The 22798-nt window shown below is 41.4% G+C and overlaps 1 protein-coding gene across 4 annotated transcripts in view; it reads right to left on the bottom strand.

The window, feature by feature from the left end:
* LOC115154188 (cell adhesion molecule 1) overlaps positions 1-22798 on the bottom strand; it is a 499358-nt gene that overhangs the window by 423808 nt on the left and 52752 nt on the right. The window lies entirely within an intron of this gene.

The following is a 22798-nucleotide window of genomic DNA, read 5'->3' on the forward strand; positions in this document are numbered from 1 at the left end:
AATCCTAATTCTGACTTATAGTATGTTGAGAGAGACAATGCAACATGGCATTACATACATGATAACACTGAGGAACTGTAACCATCTCAGCGCCAAGAGCTATTGAGGGAGCACGACTTGCAACAGCATCAACAATATCATGCAAATTATTCAAAAATGCGAAAGTGATACGCCGCTAAGAACGAGAAAAATCCACTCCTGTGACTGACTTAATAAATAACAGACCCCTGCTCATATGAGAATAATAATTCTCAAGTGGACGAATGATGGCACCTCGATATGAGAAAAGAAAGTGCTCCTTCAGGATTCCACAGATGTGCGCCACGCATAGCCTACCATCGTCTCACAGAGATTGAAGGCTACACATAAAACGGTAGGACGTTGATAAAAACAAAATGGCCATAGGAGAAGACATTTCACAAAAGCAGTAGGGGGCCGGAGAGGACAGTTGGAAGACTGTGCCACTACAGACAGAATAATTAAAGTTTAAGAGGAGAGTTACAGCTCTACTGTCTGCTAGCGTCACATTTATTTCAAATTAAGTAAAGGCACTATGCCTTCCCAGAACACAGCTTTCTGTTATCCAAAAATAACTGAATAACAAAACCATGTCATTCTGAGCATTTGGCCTGTACTTTAGCACGGTATACATTGCTAGAAAACAATTGCTGACAAACAGAATAGAAGGCGCAGCGATTATATTGAAATGGGAATATTCATGGCACCCTACTTATGTCACTGACATTAGAATAATGAGGGAGAGGCACTTGCACTTAGTAGTACATTTTCAATATGGTGTTCCTAAGGGTGCCACAGTCGGTCTGTATGAATAGCCAGTAGATTACTGACTCTGGGGAAAACACACAACAAGTGAGCTAAATAAAGCTTCTTATTTGCCTGGAACTTCCCATGTTCCCAAAAGTAGCCTCAAGTTTTAAAAGGGTCGGATTAGGAGCTTTCAAAACGATCACAAGGCCTCAAGAGACCCACCCTTGCATTTATTTCAGGGCTTCACTATTCCCAATACGCTAGTGATGGCTCCACATGAAAAATTAATTCTGTGGGTAAGAGCTCGGAGTGCATTGTCCCGAGACTTTAATTTTACATATCATTACAAGGCATTTCCTTCTTTCTGTACTTGTTAAATGTACCCATAGATGTATTTAAGGTAGAACACAAAATGCTGAGCTGTAACGGCCGTCGTCAGAATTAGACCAAGGTGCAGCAGAGGATGTGTTCATCATTAGAATTTTAATTAAAAAAGAGAACACTTTACAAAAACGAAACAAAAACAACCAAAAACAGTCCTGTCAGGAAACACACTGAACAGAAACAATTACCCACAAAACCCAAAGGAAAAACATGCTCCTTATGTGTGACTCCCAATCAGCAACAACGAACTTCAACTGTGCCTGATTGGGAGCCACACACGGCCCAAAACAAAGAAATACAAAAACATAGAAAAAGGAACATAGAACGCCCACCCAATGTAACACCCTGGCCTAACCAAAATAAAGAACAAAAACCCCTCTCTATGGCCAGGGCGTTACATGAGCAAGATTTAATTGACTGTGGAGAGACTTCTGTTTTCTTAATAAGCAGTGCAGAGTTGAAAAATGTCCTGAGTCCAAGCCATAGCACGCAACTAAAATCAGCAAAAAAAAATAATTCGGAAAAATCCAAATAACTTTACAGATCTTCATTGTTAAAGGTTTAAACACGGTTTCCCATGCTAGTTCAATGAACCATAAGCAATTAATGAACATGCACCTGTGGAACGGTCGTTAAGACACAAACAGCTTACAGACGGTAGGCAATTAAGGTCAGTTATGATAACTTGGGACACTAAAGAAGCCTTTCTATTGACTCTGAAAAACACCAAAAGAAAGATGCTCAGGGTCCCTACTAATCTGCGTGAACGTGCCTTAGGCATGCTGCAAGGAGGCATGACGACTGCAAATGTGGCCAGGGCAATAAATTGCAATGTCCGTACTGTGAGACGCTTAAGACAGTGCTACATGGAGACAGGATGGACAGCTGATCATCCTAGCAGTGGCAGACCACGTAACACCTGCACAGGATGGCACATCCGGTACATCCGAACATCACACCTGCGGGACAGGTACAGGATGGCAGCAACAACTGCCCGAGTTACACCAGGAACGTACAATCCCTCCATCAGTGCTAAGACTGTCCGCAATAGGCCGAGAGGCTGGACTGAGGGCTTGTAGGCCTGTTGTAAGGCAGGTCCTCACCAGACATCACCGGCAACAACGTCGACTAGGGACAAACCCACCGTCGCTGGACCAGACAGGACTGGCAAAAAAGTGCTCTTCACTCATGTGGTACCCTTCCTGCAGGCTCATCCTGACATGAGGCCTGTACTCTGGAGCAGGATCGATGTGGAGGGTCCGTCGTGGTCTGGGGGCAGTGTGTCACAGCATCTTTGGACTGAGCTTGTTGTTATTGCAGGCAATCTCAAAGCTGTGCATTACAGGGAAGACATCCTCCTCCCTCATGTGGTACCCTTCCTGCAGGCTCATCCTGACATGACCCTCCAGCATGACAACGCCACCAACCCTACTGCTTGTTCTGTGTGTGATTTCCTGCAAGACAGGAATGTCAGTGTTCTGCCATGGCCAGCGAAGAGCCCGGATCTCAATCCCATTGAGTACGCCTGGGACCTGTTGGATCGGAGGGTGAGGGCTAGGGCCAGTCCCCCAGAAATGTCCAGGAACTTGCAGGTGTCTTGAGGAAAGAGTGGGGTAACATCTCACAGCAAGAACTGGCAAATATGGTGCAGTCCATGACAAGGAGATACACTGCAGTACTTAATACAGCTGATGGCCACACCAGATACTGACTGTTACTTTTGATTTTGACCCCCCCTTTGTTCAGGGACACATTCCATTTATGTTAGTCACATGTCTGTGGAACTTTTATAGTTTATATAGGGAGTATAAATAACACAACTACCATAACATTCCAATGCCGTTCAGGGTGGTTGAAAAATATGTAACTCCAATCTTACACTACATGACCAAAAGTATGTGTACACCTGCTTGTCGAAATCACAGGCATTAATATGGAGTTGGTCCCCCCCTTTGCTGCTATAACAGCGTCCAATCTTCTGGGAAGGCTTTCCACTAGAACATTGCTGCGGGGACAGCCACAAGAGAATTAATGAGGTCGGGCACTGATGTTGGGCGATTAGGCCTGGCTCCCAGTCGGCGTTCCAAATTATCTCAAAGGCATTCGATGGGTTAACGTCAGGGTTCTGTGCACGCCAGTCAAGTTCTTCAACACCGATCTCGACAAAACAATTTCTGTATGGACCTCGCTTTATGCATGGGGGCATTGTCATGCAGAAGCAGGAAAGGGCCTGCCACAAAGTTGGAAGCACAGAATCGTCTAGAATGTCATTGTACGATGTTGCATTAAGATTTCCCTTCACTGGAACTAAGGGGCCTAGCCCGAACCAGGAAAAACAGCCCCAGACCATTATTCCATTATAGTTGGCCCTATGGATTGAGGCAGGTAGCGTTCTCCTGGCATCCGCCAAACTCAGATTCATTCGTCAGACTGCCAAATGGTAAAGCATGATGCATCATTCCAGAGAATGTGTTTCCACTGCTCCAGAGTCCAATGGCGGTGAGCTTTACACCACTCCAGGCGACACTTGGTATTGGGCATGGTGATATTAGGCTTGTGTGTGGCTACTCTGCATTGGAAACCCATTTCATGAAGCTCCCGATGAACAGTTATTGTGCTGACATTGCTTCCAGAGGCAGTTTGGAACTCGATAGTGAGTGTTGCAACTGAGGACAGACAACTTTTACGCGCTACGCACTTCAGCGGCCCCATTCTGTGTGCTTGTGTGGTCTACCACTTCACGGCAGAGCCGTTGTTGCTCCTAGGCGTTTCCACTTCACAATAACAGCACTTACAGTTGACCGGGGCAGCTCTTGCAGGGCAGAGATTTGACAAACTGACTAGTTGGAAAGGTGGCATCCTATGACGGTGCCACGTTGAAAGTCACTGAGCTCTTCAGTAAGGCCATTATACTACCAATGTTTGTCTATGGAGATTGCATGGCGGTGTGCTCAATTTTATACACCTGTCAGCAACGGGTGTGGCTGAAATAGCCGTATCCACTAATTTGATGGGGTGTCCATGTACTTTTGTATATATATATATATATATATATATATATATATATATATATATATATATATATATATATATATATATATATACCCTGATGAATTGCTATTCAAACACCCGAAAAACTGGCACTATTTGTTTACTTTCCATAGATGCTCATACGTGCATTATAACAGACCCAGTGCAACGCTTCACAGCAGATTAACTCATTACCTTGGAGAGTTGTTGGCGGATGTGGGAGGACAGTGAGAGGAGAAAGACACACACACACACCTTCAGTAGGCTTACAAATGGTGGCTCATAAAGGAGAGGTGCTACTCTTCAGAAAAGCTTGCACATCAACATCTGTCAGTCTGCGCTAGTTTCACAAGATTCCCAATCAGCATCAACTCCTCTCAGGTTAACTGACACACCTAAAAAAGGCAAGTTGGCTCAGAGCGTGATTTAACTCCACACCCCCAGCCCTCAGTCTGTTCTACTGGCTTGTTAATCAAAAGTTTTGGACTGTCTCTCTCCCAGCCACTCACCCACACGCAAAGCAGTAAATGCAACCTCCGCTGCAGCTGTCATTGCACAGATCCTGGCAAACAAGGCTCCTGGAGACGTCCATCTTGCTAGAACTGCTAAAATACCAGTAAAGACCATAGGGGTGTCCTACAAATCAAGTTAAATCTACTCAGGGCTTTCTAAAGCTAACCAGCTTCAGTTAGCTTCACATTCCAGGTCAGGATTCATTCATAATACGACGGTGGATATTGCTTTTCCACCTGCTGCTAACTCTAGCAGGCTTGTAACTGCGCGTGCATGTCGCACATGGCTATTCAAACACCAAACTTTTCATTGAGGTAATGCTGAAACATCAATCCATGGGCTAGTCAGTGCCACATTTTAATTTGTGCCGAAATCATAAGAAATAAAACTTCTTGTAAATTCAGCAGGCTGTAGTGTGAAATAGGCTTTAGAAGTCCCGTCTTTATCTTATTTCAGCAGCATCAAAAGGATCTTGTGGTTGCAAGGAGCCAAGGTAAGTTGCTAGCTAGCATTAAACTAATCTTATTAAAAAACAATCAATATTCACATAATCACTAGTTAACTAGCTTGTCCTGCGTTGCATATAATCAATGCGGTGCTTGTTAATTTATCATCGAATCACAGCCTACTTCAACTTCGCCAAACGGGTGATGATTTAACAAAAGCACATTTGCGAAAAAAAAGCACAATCGTTGCACAAATGAACCAAACCATAAACATCAATGCCTTTCTTAAAATCAATACACAGAAGTATATATTTTTTAAACCTGCATATTTAGTTAAAAGAAATTTATGTTAGCAGGCAATATTAACTAGGGAAATTGCATTCAGTAATTGCATTCTGGCTCGTTGCGAACTGTGTGAAGACCATTCTTCCTAACAAAGACCGGAATTAATTTGCCAGAATTTTACATAATTATGATATAACATTGAAGGTTGTGCAATGTAACAGCAATATGTAGACTTACGGATGCCACCTGTTCGATAAAATATGGACCGGTTCCGTATGTCACTGAAAGAATAAACGTTTTGACCATTTCACCAAATTAATGACCAAAGGCTCGTATTTCTGTGTGTTTATTATATTATAATTAAGTATATGATTTGATATTTGATAGAGCAGTCTGAGCGGTAGTAGGAACAGCAGGCTCGTAAGCATTCATTCAAACAGCACTTTACTGCGTTTGCCAGCAGCTCTTAGTAATGCTTGAAGCACAGCGCTGTTTATGACTTCAAGCCTATCAACTCCCGAGACTAGGCTGGCAATACTAAAGTGCCTATAAGAACATCCAATAGTCAAAGGTATATGAAATACAAATGGTATAGGGAGAAATAGTTCCTATAATAACTACAACCTAAAACTTCTTACCTGGGAATATTGAAGACTCATGTTTTACATTTACATTTAAGTCATTTATTAAAAGGAACCACCAGCTTTCATATGTTCTGAGCAAGGAACTTAAACGTTAGCTTTTTTACATGGCACATATTGCACTTTTACTTTCTTCTCCAACACTGTTTTTGCCTTATTTAAACCAAATTGAACAAGTTTAATAATTTGACACTAAATAGATTTTATTGGTGTATGATATCAAGTTAAAATAAGTGTTCATTGTTCATTCAGTATTGTTGTAATTGTCATTATTACAAATGTATGAAATCTTTTTAATTTTTTATACAAAAAACGGGCGATTTAATCTTTTGTCTTTTTTTGGTCCTCCAATAATCGGTATCGGCGTTGAAAAATCATAATCGGTCGACCTCTATTGGAACGCCTTACAAAATAGTTTTAAACTGGGAGAACTTGTACCGATTGGTGTTTTTATATGATTAAGGATTTTGAGGCTGATTCCATAACCTGTCAATGTTTCTAATTTGCCGTTTTATAATTTCATTATACTCCGGTGATTTCTATGGTTTTTACTAGATTACGTGTCGTTTTTCAAGTTGTCTGTCTAATTGTGTAATGACTTGGCGCTGCCCATCTTGGCCAGGACGCTCTTGAAAATGATATTTAAATCTCAATGGTTAAATAAAGGTTAAATAAATAAATGCATATATTAACATGACTATTTTTTAACACAAAATGTGATTATATATATTTAAATCAGTCGTCTTCCTTAAATGAATGGGATGATGATGATGCAATCTTTGCGAGAGGGAGGGAATCTGATTTCATTTGTCCTCAATTCATGGCTCAGTAATTTCATTCAGAGTAAGTGGAGTTAGCCGTGAGTTAACCTGCCCCGGAGCAAGTTAGTTCTGAAGGAGTCGTTTGCCAAAGAAATTTCTGGCTAAAAGGTGACCCACTTTGTATTTTGTTATCCCGAGTTGAACTCAAGAGTTGCCTCGCTAACTCCTCAAATCTGCTTCGTAGGATACCCGTCAGGCGTGCAAACATAAAACAGAGCGGACTCAGAAATTTGAACAATTAAATTAACCTGCAGGTGCAACCGATGTGAAATGGCTAGTTAGTTAGCGGTGGTGCGCGCTAATAGCGTTTCAATCAGTGACGTCACTCGCTCTGAGACTTGAAGTAGGGTTTCCCCTTGCGTTGAAGGGCCGCGGCTTTTGTGGCGCGATGGGTAACGATGCTTCGTGGGTGTCAGTTGTTGATGTGTGCAAGGGTCCCTGGTTCGAGCCCAGGTTGGGGCGAAGAGAGGGACGGAACCTACACTGTTACACAGGAACAACTACGTTTCCTTTTGGCTGAAGCAAGGTTCCCTTCAGATCTACCCTGGAGCTCAAGAATTAATGAAATCTAAGCATAACTGAATTATAATGATCAGGCTTTTGTACTTACTGACAGGACGTCTAGTGGAAACCCCGGCAGTACACAGCATAGGCCCCCTCAAATACAAATCCACTGTTCCATCATTTATGCAATTCATTTTTCCCAATCCTTTTGCTACATTTGAAAAGAAATACATAATTACAAGTAAGGGTAATTTTCCTTGATATTAGACTTCCATAACACCAAGCTCATGGTCTGTAGACCCCCAAACTCATAAATGTAAATTATAACTGAACTAAATGTACCGGAAAATGCAAAATTCAGAGTAAACCCCATTGGAGTCACAGACCCTAAACTCAGCTTTGGCTTCAAATCAATAATTTCTGATGTGTGGAATACAGTTACTAGATCATCATTTTAGCAAATTAACAAGTATACAAAATATTATGGACACCTTCCTAATATTGAGTTCACACCCCCTTTTTTGCCCTCAGAACAGCCTCAATTCGTCGGGACATGGACTCTACAAGGCGTCGAAAGTGTTCCACAGGGATGCTGGCCCAGGTTGACTCCAATGCTTCCCACAGTTGTGTTAAGTTGGCTGGAGGTCCTTTGGGTGGTGGACCATTCTTGATGCACATGGGAAACAGTTAAGCGTGAAAAACCCAGCAACGTTGCAGTTCTTGACACTCAAACAAGTGCGCCTGGCACCTACTACCATTCCCCATTCAAAGTAACTTAAATCTTTTGTCTTGCCCATTCACCCTCTGAATGGCGCACATACACAATCCATGTATCAATTGTCTCAAGGCATAAAAGTCCTTCTTTAACACTAGAAACGCCATAGGCCCATGTCTACTGACGTTTGATTTTGCAAATAAAATAAATAAAATTGTATTTTATAGGGCTGACCCCATTTAGTAAACTGCTCGATTGTTTGGTCGATAAGCTGTTGGTTGACCGAGATTTCTTTAGTCGAGCAATCCTTTTTCTGATTCGCACCTGTCTCAGTGGACTAATCCATTGCCACGGGGATAGCACAGTCCATCACTAAGACATGTGATACTAAATTGTATATGGTTATATTGTGTACAAATAATGGTGCAACACTAATAAATCAAATTCTATAACAAATGCACTTTCTCCCGCGTTGGATACGGCCACTGTCCGCGGTTCTGAAACAATCTTCAGTGCACCATAGAATTGGCGCTTTTCCCTATGTTGCTATGTGCATAATAGCAAAGTTAACCAGCTTATTGAGAACAATGCGGTGGAGGCAGCAGCAATGACGAGGAGGAAACAGCCCTTGCCTTAGACTAATTGTCTAAGAAAATTGAGGCGAGAGGAAATCCCAACTTAATTAGGTCTATAATTGTAAGGATATATGTGTAGCTGGTGCAGAGGAGTTAAGTAACTTAACTCAAAGTCATCAAAATACAGGAGAATTACCAAGCCCACAAATACGGACCACAATACAACAAACAATCACTCACAACCAAACATGGGGAACAGAGGGTTAAATAATAAACAGGTAATTGGGTGAGTGAAACCAGGTGTGTAAGACATAGACAAAACAAATGGAAAATGAAAAGTGGATCGGCGGTGGCTAGAAGGCCGGTGACCGCCGAACGCCGCCTGAACAAGGAGGGACCGACTTTGGCGGAAGTGGTGACAATAATCAATAGCCTAACTGTTAAATGTACCTGGCTTTATAAATCATCCATATACATCTACAGAAATAAGACAGCTCTTGCTTCTGTTTCCTGTTTGAGTGTTTGTTTACTAGCCTACTGATTCCGTGAGCGCGAAGCCTCATGAAAAGGATAAAAAAATGTTGGATAAATCAATTTCACAGATTCGGCTATTTTTTATATTTGCTATGCTGTAATAAAGGCTTTACAATTGTTTTTCGTTAGAACACTGCTTGTTGTTTACACTGTTCCAAATGGACAGAAAAAATATATAATATTGTAATCTAACAGCAATAGTTTGTCACACATGATATTCACGCAACGCTTGCTCCTATACAATCAATTTTCTTGATCTCCAGTAGTTTCCACAACTAAGTCAAATGTCTTCCACAGATCTGACTTCCCCTTTCCCTCCTGAGCAACCAGTAAACATTTACCCGTTTTGAGTTTCTTTTGCAAGTCCTCCGCATCCATTTTGTGGTCACGTGTTACTGTGTTGAGTTTGTTATACCCAATTTATTGATGTGATTATTATAGGCTGTAGGTCAGGCCCAATTGGTCACATGCATGCAATGCTTATATGTTTCACATAGAGAGAGCAAGGATTGAGGGAATAAGAGAAAAATAAATCTTCAACAAAATATGGATTTCAGTAACAGAGTTCAGGAAGAAACTAAATAACTGAAACTATGTTGCTGTTTCAGCATGGACAGCGCAACACACACTTGTTGTGATGCCTTTTCAATGCAGTTGGAGGGGAGTGAGACGACGTGCGCCAGTCACACAGGCACTCGCTGTAATTCTTTAAGGCTCTTTGAGTAATTTGTGTGTGTTAATTATTTAATCAAACACTGTGCTTACAGCATCAGACAAGTTTAATGAATGCGTACCATACCAGTCAAAAGTTTGAACACACCTACTCATTCCAGGGTTTTTCTTTATTCATACTATTTTCTACATTAATAATAGTGAAGACATCAAAACTATGAAATAACACATATGGAATCATGTCGTAAGCAAAAACATGTTAAACAAACATTCTAGTAGCCAGCCTTTGCCTTGATGACAGCTTTGGCAATATTATTCAGCGTCAGTGCGGAGGCTCTCCGCACTGCTAAAGCTAACTCTCTCTCCTCTGCTCTCATCCTTCTAGACCTATCTGCTGCCTTTGATACTGTGAACCATCAGATCCTCCTCTCCACCCTCTCCGAGCTGGGCATCTCCGGCGCGGCCCACGCTTGGATTGCGTCCTACCTGACAGGTCGCTCCTACCAGGTGGCGTGGCGAGAATCTGTCTCCGCACCACGTGCTCTCACCACTGGTGTCCCCCAGGGCTCTGTTCTAGGCCCTCTCCTATTCTCGCTATACACCAAGTCACTTGGCTCTGTCATATCCTCACACGGTCTCTCCTATCATTGCTATGCAGACGACACACAATTAATCTTCTCCTTTCCCCCTTCTGACAACCAGGTGGCGAATCGCATCTCTGCATGTCTGGCAGACATATCAGTGTGGATGACGGATCACCACCTCAAGCTGAACCTCGGCAAGACGGAGCTGCTCTTCCTCCCGGGGAAGGACTGCCCGTTCCATGATCTCGCCATCACGGTTGACAACTCCCTTGTGTCCTCCTCCCAGAGTGCTAAGAACCTTGGCGTGATCCTGGACAACACCCTGTCGTTCTCCACTAACATCAAGGCGGTGACCCGATCCTGTAGGTTCATGCTCTACAACATTCGCAGAGTACGACCCTGCCTCACACAGGAAGCGGCGCAGGTCCTAATCCAGGCACTTGTCATCTCCCGTCTGGATTACTGCAACTCGCTATTGGCTGGGCTCCCTGCCTGTGCCATCAAACCCCTACAACTCATCCAGAACGCCGCAGCCCGTCTGGTGTTCAACCTTCCCAAGTTCTCTCACGTCACCCCGCTCCTCCGCTCTCTCCACTGGCTTCCAGTTGAAGCTCGCATCCGCTACAAGACCATGGTGCTTGCCTACGGAGCTGTGAGGGGAACGGCACCTCCGTACCTTCAGGCTCTGATCAGGCCCTACACCCAAACAAGGGCACTGCGTTCATCCACCTCTGGCCTGCTCGCCTCCCTACCTCTGAGGAAGCACAGTTCCCGCTCAGCCCAATCAAAACTGTTCGCTGCTCTGGCACCCCAATGGTGGAACAAGCTCCCTCACGATGCCAGGACAGCGGAGTCAACCACCACCTTCCGGAGACACCTGAAACCCCACCTCTTTAAGGAATACCTGGGATAGGATAAAGTAATCCTTCTAACCCCCCCCCCCCTTTAAAAGATTTAGATGCACTATTGTAAAGTGGTTGTTCTACTGGATATTATAGGTGAATGCACCAATTTGTAAGTCGCTCTGGATAAGAGCGTCTGCTAAATGACTTAAATGTAAATGAAATGTAAATGTCATGAGGAATGCTTTTCCAACAGTCTTGAAGGAGTTCCCACGTATGCTGGAACTTGTTGGCTGCTTTTCCTTCACTCTGTGGTCAAACTCATCCCAAACCATCTCAAATGGGTTGAGGTCAGGTGATTGTGGAGGCCAGGTGAACTGATACAGAACTCCATCACTCTCCTTTTTGGTCAAATAGCCCTTACACAGCCTGGAGGTGTGTTGGGTCCTGTTGAAAAACAAATGATAGCGGGACTAAGCACAAACAAGATGGGATGGCGTATCACTGCAGAATGCTGTGGTAGCCATGCTGGTTAAGTGTGCCTTGAATTCTAAATAACTCACAGAAAGTGTCACCAGCAAAGCACCCCCACCCCATCTCCTCCATGCTTCACCGTGGGAACCACACCTACGGAGATCATCCGTTCACCTACTCTGTCTCACAAAGACACAGCGGTTAGAACCAAACATGTCAAATTTGGACTCATCAGACCAAAAGGACAGATTTCCATTGGTCTAATGTCCATTGTGCATGTTTCTTGGCCCAAGCAAGTCTCTTCTTCTTATTGGTGTCCTTTAGGAGTGTTTTTTTTGCAGCAATTTGACCATGAAGGCCTGATTCAATTAGTCTCCTCTGAACAGTTGATGTTGAGATGTGTCTGTTACTTGAATTCTGTGAGGTATTTATTTGGGCTGCAATCTGAGGTGCAGATAACTCTAATGAACTTATCCTCTGCAGCAGAGGTAACTATGGGTCTTGCCTTCCTGTGGCGGTCCTCATGACAGCCAGTTTCATCATAGGTTTTTGCGACTGCACTTGAAGAAACTTAAAGTTCTTGAACTTTTACAGACTGACTGACCTTCATGTCTTAACCTGTTAGGGCTAGGGGGCAGTATTTACACGGCCGGATAAAAAACGTACCCGATTTAATCTGGTTCCTACTCCTGCCCAGAAACTAGAATATGCATATAATTATTGGCTTTGGATAGAAAACACCCTAAAGTTTCTAAAACGGTTTGAATGGTGTCTGTGAGTATAACAGAACTCATATGGCAGGCAAAAACCTGAGAAAATTCCAAGCAGGAAGTGGCCTGTCTGACAAGTTGTTGTTCTTCTTGCCTCTGTTTATTGAAGACTGAGGATCTTTGCTGTAACGTGACACTTCCTACGGCTCCCATAGGCTCTCAGAGCCCGGGAAAAAGCTGAACGATATCGAGGCAGCCCCAGGCTGAAACACATTATTGCTTTTGACAAGTGGCCGATCAGAGGACAATGGGCTTAGGCGCGTGCCCGAGTCGACTCCATGCTTTATTTTCTTTCGTCTGTTTACCTTAATGCAGATTCCCGGTGGGAATATTATCGCTTTTTTACGAGAAAAATGGCATAAAAATTGATTTTAAACAGCGGTTGACATGCTTCGAAGTACGGTAATGAAATATTTAGAAATCTTTTGTCACGAAATGTGCCATGCTCGTAACCCTTATTTACCATTCGGATAGTGTCTTGAACGCACGAACAAAACGCCACTGTTTGAACATAACTATGGATTATTTGGGACCAAACCAACATTTGTTATTGAAGTAGAAGTCCTGGGAGCGCATTCTGACGAAGAACACCAAAGGTAATCAAACTTTTCTAATAGTAAATCGGAGTTTAGTGAAGGCTAAACTTGCTGGGTGTCTAAATAGCTAGCCCTGTGATGCCGGCCTTTCTACTTAGAATATTGCAAAATGTGCTTTCACCAAAAAGCTATATTTTAAAATCGGACATATCGAGTGCATAGAGGAGTTCTGTATTTATAATTCTTAAAATAATTGTTATGCTTTTTGTGAACGTTTATCGTGAGTAATTTAGTAAATTGTTAGTAAATTCGCCGGAAGTTTGCGGGGGGTATGCTAGTTCTGAACGTCACATGCTAATGTAAAAAGCTGTTTTTTGATATAAATATGAACTTGATTGAACAAAACATGCATGTATTGTATAACATAATGTCCTAGATGTGTCATCTGATGAAGATCAAAGGTTAGTGCTGCATTTAGCTGTCTTCTGGGTTTTTGTGACATTATATGCTAGCTTGAAAAATGGGTGTCTGATTATTTCTGGCTGGGTACTCTGCTGACATAATCTAATGTTTTGCTTTCGTTGTAAAGCCTTTTTGAAATCGGACAGTGTGGTTAGATTAACGAGAGTCTTGTCTTTAAAATGCTGTAAAATAGTCATATGTTTGAGAAATTGAAGTAATAGCATTTCTAACGTATTTGAATAACGCGCCACAGGATTCCACTGGCTGTTACGTAGGTGGGACGATTTGGTGCCACCTACCCTAGAGGTTAACGTAATGATGGACTGTCGCTTCTCTTTGCCTATTTGAGCTGTTCTTGCCATAATATGGGCTTGGTCTTTTACCAAATAGGGCCATCTTCTCTATACCACCCCTACCTTGTCACAACACAACTGATTGGCTCAAACGCATTAAGGAAAGAAATTCCACAAATTCACATTTAACAAGGCACACCTGTTAATTGAAATGCATTCCAGGTGACTACCTCATGAAGCTGGTTGAGAGAATGCCAAGAGTGTGCAAAGCTGTCATCAAGGCAAAGGGTGGCTACTTTGAGAATCTAAAATTTATTTTGATATGTTTAATATACTTTTTTGGTTACTACATGTTATTTCATAGTTGATGTCTTCACTATTATTCTACAATGTAGAAAATAGTAAAACAAATATAGAAAAACCCTGCAATGAGTAGGTGTGTGTCTAAACTGGTATTGTAGTTGATTTTATTCAAACACATTGGTCGAAAGAACAGGACAATTTTTGGGGGGGTCAGGGACAGCCCTAGTATTTTACATTGCTCATATGTCCACATTTTGAAATCACGGAGAAGTACCTCATGCTTTTTTTATCTGTTATTTTCACACCTATTCCCAACTTAACCCACCAAGACAATGTGCTGTAGGATGTTGGTACCCAGCTGATGCATCTCTCTCTCCTCTCACTGAATGAATGGCAAATGGATGAATAGGCAATAATTGTACACATTACTTCACAATTGAATTTAAATTAGGCCTAACTAAATGATAAGGAGGGTGAAGAGGTTGATTTCATTTAGAAAGACAACAGTGTAATGATGAGTTAGTGTTATGCCTATTTATCAGCTTTGGCACTCATGTTAATAGCAAATAATTTGACCGCGCAACCTTGCGTGTTGATCATATTCTTTTACATTTTACTTTGAAAAATAAGCTGTTACAGAACTGTTTTATTTACTATGACTCAAATGTATTGTAAGGGAAAGGAAGACATGCTACGTGTTGCAGTAGGCCTTTAGAATAATGCAAGACATATGCTTGACTCTATCCGAGTTGATGATCAGAAGGAAGCAAACGATGCCAGCCCACTGAATGAATGACAAATGGATGAATGGGTGATAATTATGCACATTACTTCACAATCAAATTTGAATTAGGCCTAAATGAATGATGAGGGTGAGGAGGTTGATTTAATTTCGAACAATAGTGTAATCATGAGTTTGTGTTAAGCCTATTTATCAGAGTTGACGCTCATGTTAATAATTTCACTGCGCACCTTGCAGGTTGATACTGTTCTCTTTTACGTTTGATTTGTAAAAAGAAGCTGTTACGTAACTGTTTTATTTACTATAACACTTATTAATCACATTTAATGTAAGGGAAAGAAAAACATGCAGTAGGCCTTTAGAACAATGCTAAACAAGTTGATAAGGGGAAACAAACAATGCCAGTTAGCCTGCACATCCGGCCAATTGAAACTACACCTAAACTATACCGAAACTAATTTCACATAATAAAAGATAGCCTGGACACAAGATTACATTGACAATAGTCTGATGAGTGACAGTATTATCAGTTGCCAAATTGTAGAAGGGATTGGTGCATCGTGTAATCGACAGATGCAAAGAAAGGAGCATCACTTTATCAAATCATCCTTCAGAGTCACATGCAGGTAAGAAGTTTATATTCTAGTGCCTTAATAAAGTATTCAGACCCCTTGACTTTTTCCACATGTTGTTACATTACAGCATTATTCTAAAATGTATTATATCAAACAATTCTTAGCAATCTACACCCAATACCTCATGGATTGGTTTTTGCTCTGACATACACTGTCAACTGTGGGACCTTGTATAGACAGGTGTGTATCTTTCCAAATCATGTCCAATCAATTGAATTTTTGTAAAATTGTAAAAACATCAAGGATGACTAATGGAAACAGGATGCACCTGAACTCAGTCTCATAGCAAAGGGTCTGAATACTTATGTAAATAAGGTATTTCTGTTTATGTTTTATAAATTTGCAAAATTTCCAAAAACCTGTTTTCACTTTGTCATTATGGGGTAGTGCCCAGATTGCTGAGGTTTTTTAAAATGTTTAATTTTATTTAATCTATTTTAGAATAAGGCTGTAACATAAAATGTGGAAAAAGTCAAGGGGTCTGAATACTTTCCCGAAGTCACTGTCTCACTTTAAAATTCTTGGGAATACTTTTTACTTTTTTTTGGGGGGGGGGGGGGAATCCCGACCCTAACCCGCTAATATAGAAAATGCGCTTTAAGCTACAGTCGAAGATGGCAGAACGATTTTCTTGACAGGGGGTGCAACATTTTTTAGATCGATATCTAGATATGGTTCTGCTTAAAATTTCTGACATTTTGGTAGGCTATTTGTTAGTCAATATTTAGATACATGCTAATTCTAATGTCATTATGTTGCCCTTGAAGACTAAATATACCCTTGCTCACCAGAATGTCAGAAATCAATAGAATGAATTTTAACCTTTTAACTAGGCAAGTTAGTTGAGAACAAATTGTTATTTACAATGACGGCCTACTGCCCCGGGCCAAATCTTTCCAATCTATTATTTTTCTGGCCCTCCCTTCTCTTTATTGTCAACTCCCCATTTCAAAGCTTTTTGCCTCCATGTACAGTTGAAGTTGGAAGTTTGCATACAACTTGGCCAAATACATTTAAAATCAGTTTTTCACAATTCCTGACATTTAATCCTAGTAAAACTTCCCTGTCTTAGGTCAGTTTGGATCACCACTTTATTTTAAGAATGTGTAATGTCATAATAATAGGAGAGAGAATGATTTACTTCAGCTTTTACTTCTTTCATCACATTCCCAGTGGGTAAGAAGTTTACATACACTCAATTAGTATTTGGTAGCATTGCCTTTAAATTGTTTAACTTGGGTCAAATGTTTCTGATACCCTTCCACAAGCTTCCCACAACAAGGTAGGTGAATTTTGGCCCATTCCTCCTGACAGAGCTGGTGTAACTGAGTCAGTTTTGTAGGCCTCCTTGCTCGCACACGCTTTTTCAGTTCTGCCCACACATTTTCTATAGTATTGAGGTCAGGGCTTTGTGATGGCCCTCCAATACCTTGACTTTGTTGCCATTTTGCCACAACTTTGGAAGTATGCTTGGGGTCATTGTCCATTTGGAAGACCCATTTGCGACCAGCTTTAACTTCCTGACTGATGTCTTGAGATGTTGCTTCAATATATCATAATTTTCCTCCCTCATGATGCCATCTATTTTGTGAAGTGCACCAGTCCCTCATGCAGCAAAGCACCCCCACAACATGATCCTGCCACCCCTGTGCTTCACGGTTGGGATGGTGTTCTTCGGCTTGCAAGCCTCCCCTTTCCCTCCAAACATAATGATGGTCATTATGGCCAAACAGCTCTATTTTTGTTTCATCAGACCAGAGGACATTTCTCCAAATAGTACGATCGTTGTCCCCATGTGCAGTTACAAACCGTAGTCTGCCTTTTTTATGGCGGTTTTGGAGCAGTGTCTTTTTCCTTGCTAAACGGCCTTTCAGGTTATGTCGATATAAGACTGGTTTTACTGTGGATATAGATACTTTTGTACCCGTTTCCTCCAGCATCTTCACAAGGTCCTTTGCTGTTGTTCTGGGATTGATTTGCACCAAAGTACGTTCATCTCTAGGAGACAGAACGAGTCTCCTTCCTGAGCGATATGACTGCTGCGTGGTCCCATGGTGTTTATACTTGCGTACTATTGTTTGTAAAGATTAGCGTGGTAAGTTCAGGTGTTTGGAAATTGCTCCCAATGATGAACCTGACTTGTGGTCTACAATGTTTTTTCTGAGGTCTTGGCTGATTTCTTTTGATTTTCCCATGATGTCAAGCAGAGGCACTGAGTTTGAAGATAGGCCTTGAAATGCATCCACAGGTACACCTCCAATTGACTCAAATTATGTCAATTAGCCTATCGGACACTTCTAAAGGCATGACATCATTTTCTGGAATTTTCCAAGCTGTTTAAAAAGACACAGTCAACTTAGTGTATGTAAACTTCTGACCCACTGAAATTGTGATACAGTGAATTATAAGTGAAATAATCTGTCTGTAAACAACTGTTGGAAAAATTACTTGTGTCATGCACAAAGTAAATGTCCTAACCAACTTGACAAAACTATAGTTTGTTAACAAGACATTTGTGGAGTGGTTGAAAAACAAGTTAATGACTCCAACCTAAGTGTACGTAAACTTCAACTGTATCTATGATAATTTTTCTGCCCATTACCCCACAAAATTGCCGATTGGTGCGAAGGCAATTTGGCGTGGATACAGTTAGGCCCTAATGCTTAGGCTTACGCACTAATACCAGATAGTCTAAAATAATGTCAGAAAAACCTCAATGTAGCCTATAGATATAAAAGGCAAAATAATGATACAATCATAAATGTAAGGCATTGTTATCCATTTATTCAAACTGCCCGCCACCCACATAATATTTCATGACACTAAACCCGCCCGCCCCACAGATATCCCGGGGCCTGCAGGTTATGAGTCAACCCGCGAATCACTAGAACCCTGATATACACTGACTGTTTAAAGCAAAACTGAAAACCTAATTGTAAGCCCGTTCAGCAGGAATAGCCAAATTTAAGTTGATTCTCCGGTAGCTTACTTTTATTCTGGTGTGAGGCAAATCGATCTGCAAGTTGAACTTGGTATGATTGTAGACTGCTAAATTGATAGTGCAGTTTGTTTAGGAGATGTTACATCTAACTAGCTACCTTACATGCTGATAATGTCTTTGCTATTGTTGTGTGTAGCTATGTTTGCTAGCCAGCCAACCCATTGCATCGTGGATTTGGTAGTCGACATTGTCGGCAACAATTTTCCATGTTGCTACCAACCTTATTATAACGCCAAAATGAAACATTGTCCACAAAAAAAAATTGTTTGTGTTATTTAACACTGTAAATTAAAGGAATGTGTGGATTTTTCCTTTAAACATTTGATTCATGGGGCCGCTGCGTATTGGTGAATTGTTAGATCCCTAATGAAGATCGTTAGCAGAATATGCTAGCTGTTCCCATAGACTTCCAGTCATTGAGCCAACGACTATCCATTTAAATGCGCCACTTAGCAGGAATATACAGTACCAGTCAAAAGTTTGGACACACCTACTCAATCAAGGGGTTTTTCTTTATTTTTATGTTCTACATTGTAGAATAATAGCGAAGACATAAACTATAAAATAACACGTGACCTGTTTCAGGAAACTAGACGTATGTCGTGGGTCACTACTTCACACGAGAACCATTTGAACGGAAACTTTTTTTGGGCAGAAATGCAATCTAGAACATGTGAACTTTCATGTGCCTTAATAACAAACATATATGCCATATAGGTAATCCTGTCTTAACACAGCTTTTTATTTTTTTATGTATCGCGTAGTAAAACTGTTTCCACTTTCTGGAGGACTAGCCATTTGCTTGGTTAACTAACATTGAACCTGGTTGGTTAGCTACCTGCAGATTCATGCAGAGTAGTAACGTCATGAGTTGTGATTATGGTTCATTGTTTAGCTAGCTAGCTACCTACATGTAACAAAAAGATTCCACTGTGCAAGTAACCATATAACAAAAAAATAGATATAAATAAACAAAAGCTTAAAAGCGTCCTGACAAAGTACCCATCATCATCATTCACGGTTTTGTTTTATATCTGAACTGGACTCTGGAATTATGAGGAAATGGACAACAGGTACTTCCTGTTTATGTTGGCATGTGAATGATCAATGTACACAAGCTCTAGAATAAAAAAAATTAAACACTTATTTTTTTCTGAGTTTGAAAATATAAATTGTTTTATTTACATATGTTTCGTGAATTCAGTCTGGCCATCTACTTCGATTTCAGAGCACTCTCATCTGAGTGTGCCAGAACGCAGAATAATGACGAAATTACGAACGTTCAACACCCGTTGAATATGGCCTGTGTCAGTAAACGTCAGCAAAAAAAGCGTCCAGTGTGCGCTCACCGAGAGCGAAACGCTATGAATTTACAAACAGACAATCTGACAGCACAGTCCCAGTCACCAACGCTCTGGATAACAGCCTAACCAGCTATGCTAGGGAGAGTAATGATCAGTGAGCTGTTCTCTCATTTGTGTCTGGAAGTAGCTAGCAAGTTTGGGTGCTTGACTGCTGTTAGATCAGATCGCTTGGATCAACTCAAAGAGATGGGTGCGGGTAAAGCTTAAGAGGGTGTGAATGATTCTGAATGGGTGTAGACAAAGGGCTCTCCAGTAAAAGTACCAAAACATTCAAAGGCCATTTTCTCAAAAGTGAGTTTAGAAGTTTATCAACTCTCAAAGCAACATCACTTTCCCATTGTTCCTCAACTGTAGTGTATGATATACAGTGGTGTAGTACTTAAGTAGTACTTTAAAGTATTTTTACTTATGTATTTTTGGGGGGTTTACTACTATTTATATTTTTGACAACTTTTACTTCACTACATTCCTAAAGAAAATTATGTACTTTTTACTCCATACATGGTCCAATTCAGACTAATCAAGAGAGCATCCCTGGTCATCCCCACTGGCTCTGAACTGGCGGACTCACTAAACACAAATGCTTTGTTCGTAAATTATGTCAGTGTTGGAGCATGCCCCTGGCTAGCCATAAATGTAAAAAAAATACATATGGTGCCATGTAGTTTGCTTAATATAAGGAATTTGAAATGTTTTATACTTTTCCTTTTGACACTTAAGTACATTTTAGCAATTTCATTTACTTTTGATACTTAAGAATATTTAAAACCAAATACTTTGACTTACTCAAATAGTATTTTACTGGGTGATCTTCACTTTTACTTGAGTCATTTTCTATTAAGGTTTCTTCACATTTACTCAAGTATGGCAATTGTGTACTTTTTCCACCACTGATGATTAACCATTTTGTAGCTGAGTCTCTACTTTTATCCAATATATAAAAACACAATTTCAAGTAAAAAAAAATTGCAAATTGCCTGCTGATTGGCAATCCACTTCTCTGCTCCCTTGGCAGATTAATTTATAATCTGTAAAGGAAAGAGGAGCAACAAGAAGTGAGGGAATTGAGCAAAGAATCTTTGACAGTTACAAATCAGGCTAAAGACGCGGCGAACCAAGTCTCCGCAGGAATGTAGGCCAGTTATCGTAGTGGCAGAAAAGCACCACAAAGATTGAAACATAGGCAATCGAAACATTTCAAAATGCCTTTTATGCAAAGATATTTCTAGATATTTCTGCTGTATAAAATAGGATACTATTGTATGGTTGCTACTTGAAGAGACAGAGACCTTCTGCATTCATCCATTAAGTGGCAGGCACAAATTAGACTTGACGCCCATAGAATGGGTACAGTAGAATTTTCTGAATGGGGTACAGTACTGGCTGCGAGAACCGGCTGACCCTTGTGTTCCCACCCTCTGGCTGCCGCGCCCAAAGCCTGACGTTACCCTACCATGCTGCAGCTCAGACAATGAACAGTGTTCCGGAAAAAAACTTGGGCATGGTGGGAAACAATGTCATAGTCCCTGATTCATCCCACACTCTCCCAAGCTCTCTCCCGCATATCTTTCTCATTAGCACTGACCTGGCATGAATGGAGACCATTATTTGTCAGTCTGCGAGGGTGGCTGTTCCACCATCCCCCGCCCGCTAATAATTGCTCACTTACCTCAACCTTCTACCAGGCCTTGTCTGTGTTTTTTTTCTACAGAGAGTGCTCCCCGTCGTCACTTTTATTACTGTCATAGTCAGACACTCCGGGGGCGTGTCTTACAACCCCATCGCTCTCATTTTGCTTTAAAGAAACAGGTTGTTAGAAAAGACGGGTCCCTACATGGGTGTACCTGCGACCTTGACCCGCTATACTGTTGCGAACTGAACGCCCAACTAAATTGTGTGCGGGCTATTGAAGTTGTACTTTTGCAAAATAAAGAGTGGGCTTGAACGACGCAAAGGTAAGTCTTTCATCGCACAGTGAATGAGCAAGGTCCCTACAGCAGGAGCCGTTGAAGGGGTGCAGAGGTCTCGGAAACAAAAGTGCCTCCAACACAACAGGCTGCCTTCACCTTGTTTGCCAGCTGAGGCTGCGTACTGCGGCAAATTCTTTGACCCTTGGTACATCACGCCGTTCTTTCCTTCATTGTCATGGAGCAAGCTGAAGGATGTCGATTCATCTCAGTGGTAAGACAGAGTCATCAAATCCAGTCCCCAACTCCAGGTCTGAACGACAAATCAGAATGAACACCCACACACTGCCAGACGCCGTAGACAAGAGGCAAAGACAGGCACTACGTTTCATTACAGAGAAAATGTAATCAAAACATTGTGGACATGAACTCGAGACTACAGCTAGAAATTACAATGGGATTCAATGAGTTCTAGCTTCTGTTGCTAGGGCAGTTGCTTTAACTTGCAACATTCTGACCTGATTACATAATGAACCAAAGCGTCCATTGCTATGCTGGTTGCTTGGCTCGATGTTACCTCGTAGCAGACGCGAAGGAAGGAGGATGTGGGCAGTTTTAGTTCTATTACCTCAGAATTGCTCTCCAAGGACAGTGTTGACGGTGACAACCTGCTGACTACCTACTGCTTCAGAGGACCGAAAAGACTGGAAAGAGAACACTTTCTTTACGATGTACTTGTCTTTATATAAGTACATATTGTTAAAAAGGAATAAATCATTAAGCTGTTTTTAGATTGACGTTGCTAGCTACTTTACTTATATAGCTCAGCATGCCTAGCCAGCTAAAGAGACAGCCAGCTAACCAGCAAGCTAGCTAACCAGCTAACTAGCTAGCCAGTTTTATTTAGCTAACGTTAGCTAGCAAGCAAGCTACTGTAACTGTTATTGCAGCTTTCTGTTTGTATGTAGCTTGCACTTCAATGGCATCCCTCTGAGAT

Source organism: Salmo trutta, chromosome 19 (genome assembly GCF_901001165.1).
Source record: "Salmo trutta chromosome 19, fSalTru1.1, whole genome shotgun sequence".
Lineage (NCBI taxonomy): Eukaryota > Metazoa > Chordata > Actinopteri > Salmoniformes > Salmonidae > Salmo > Salmo trutta.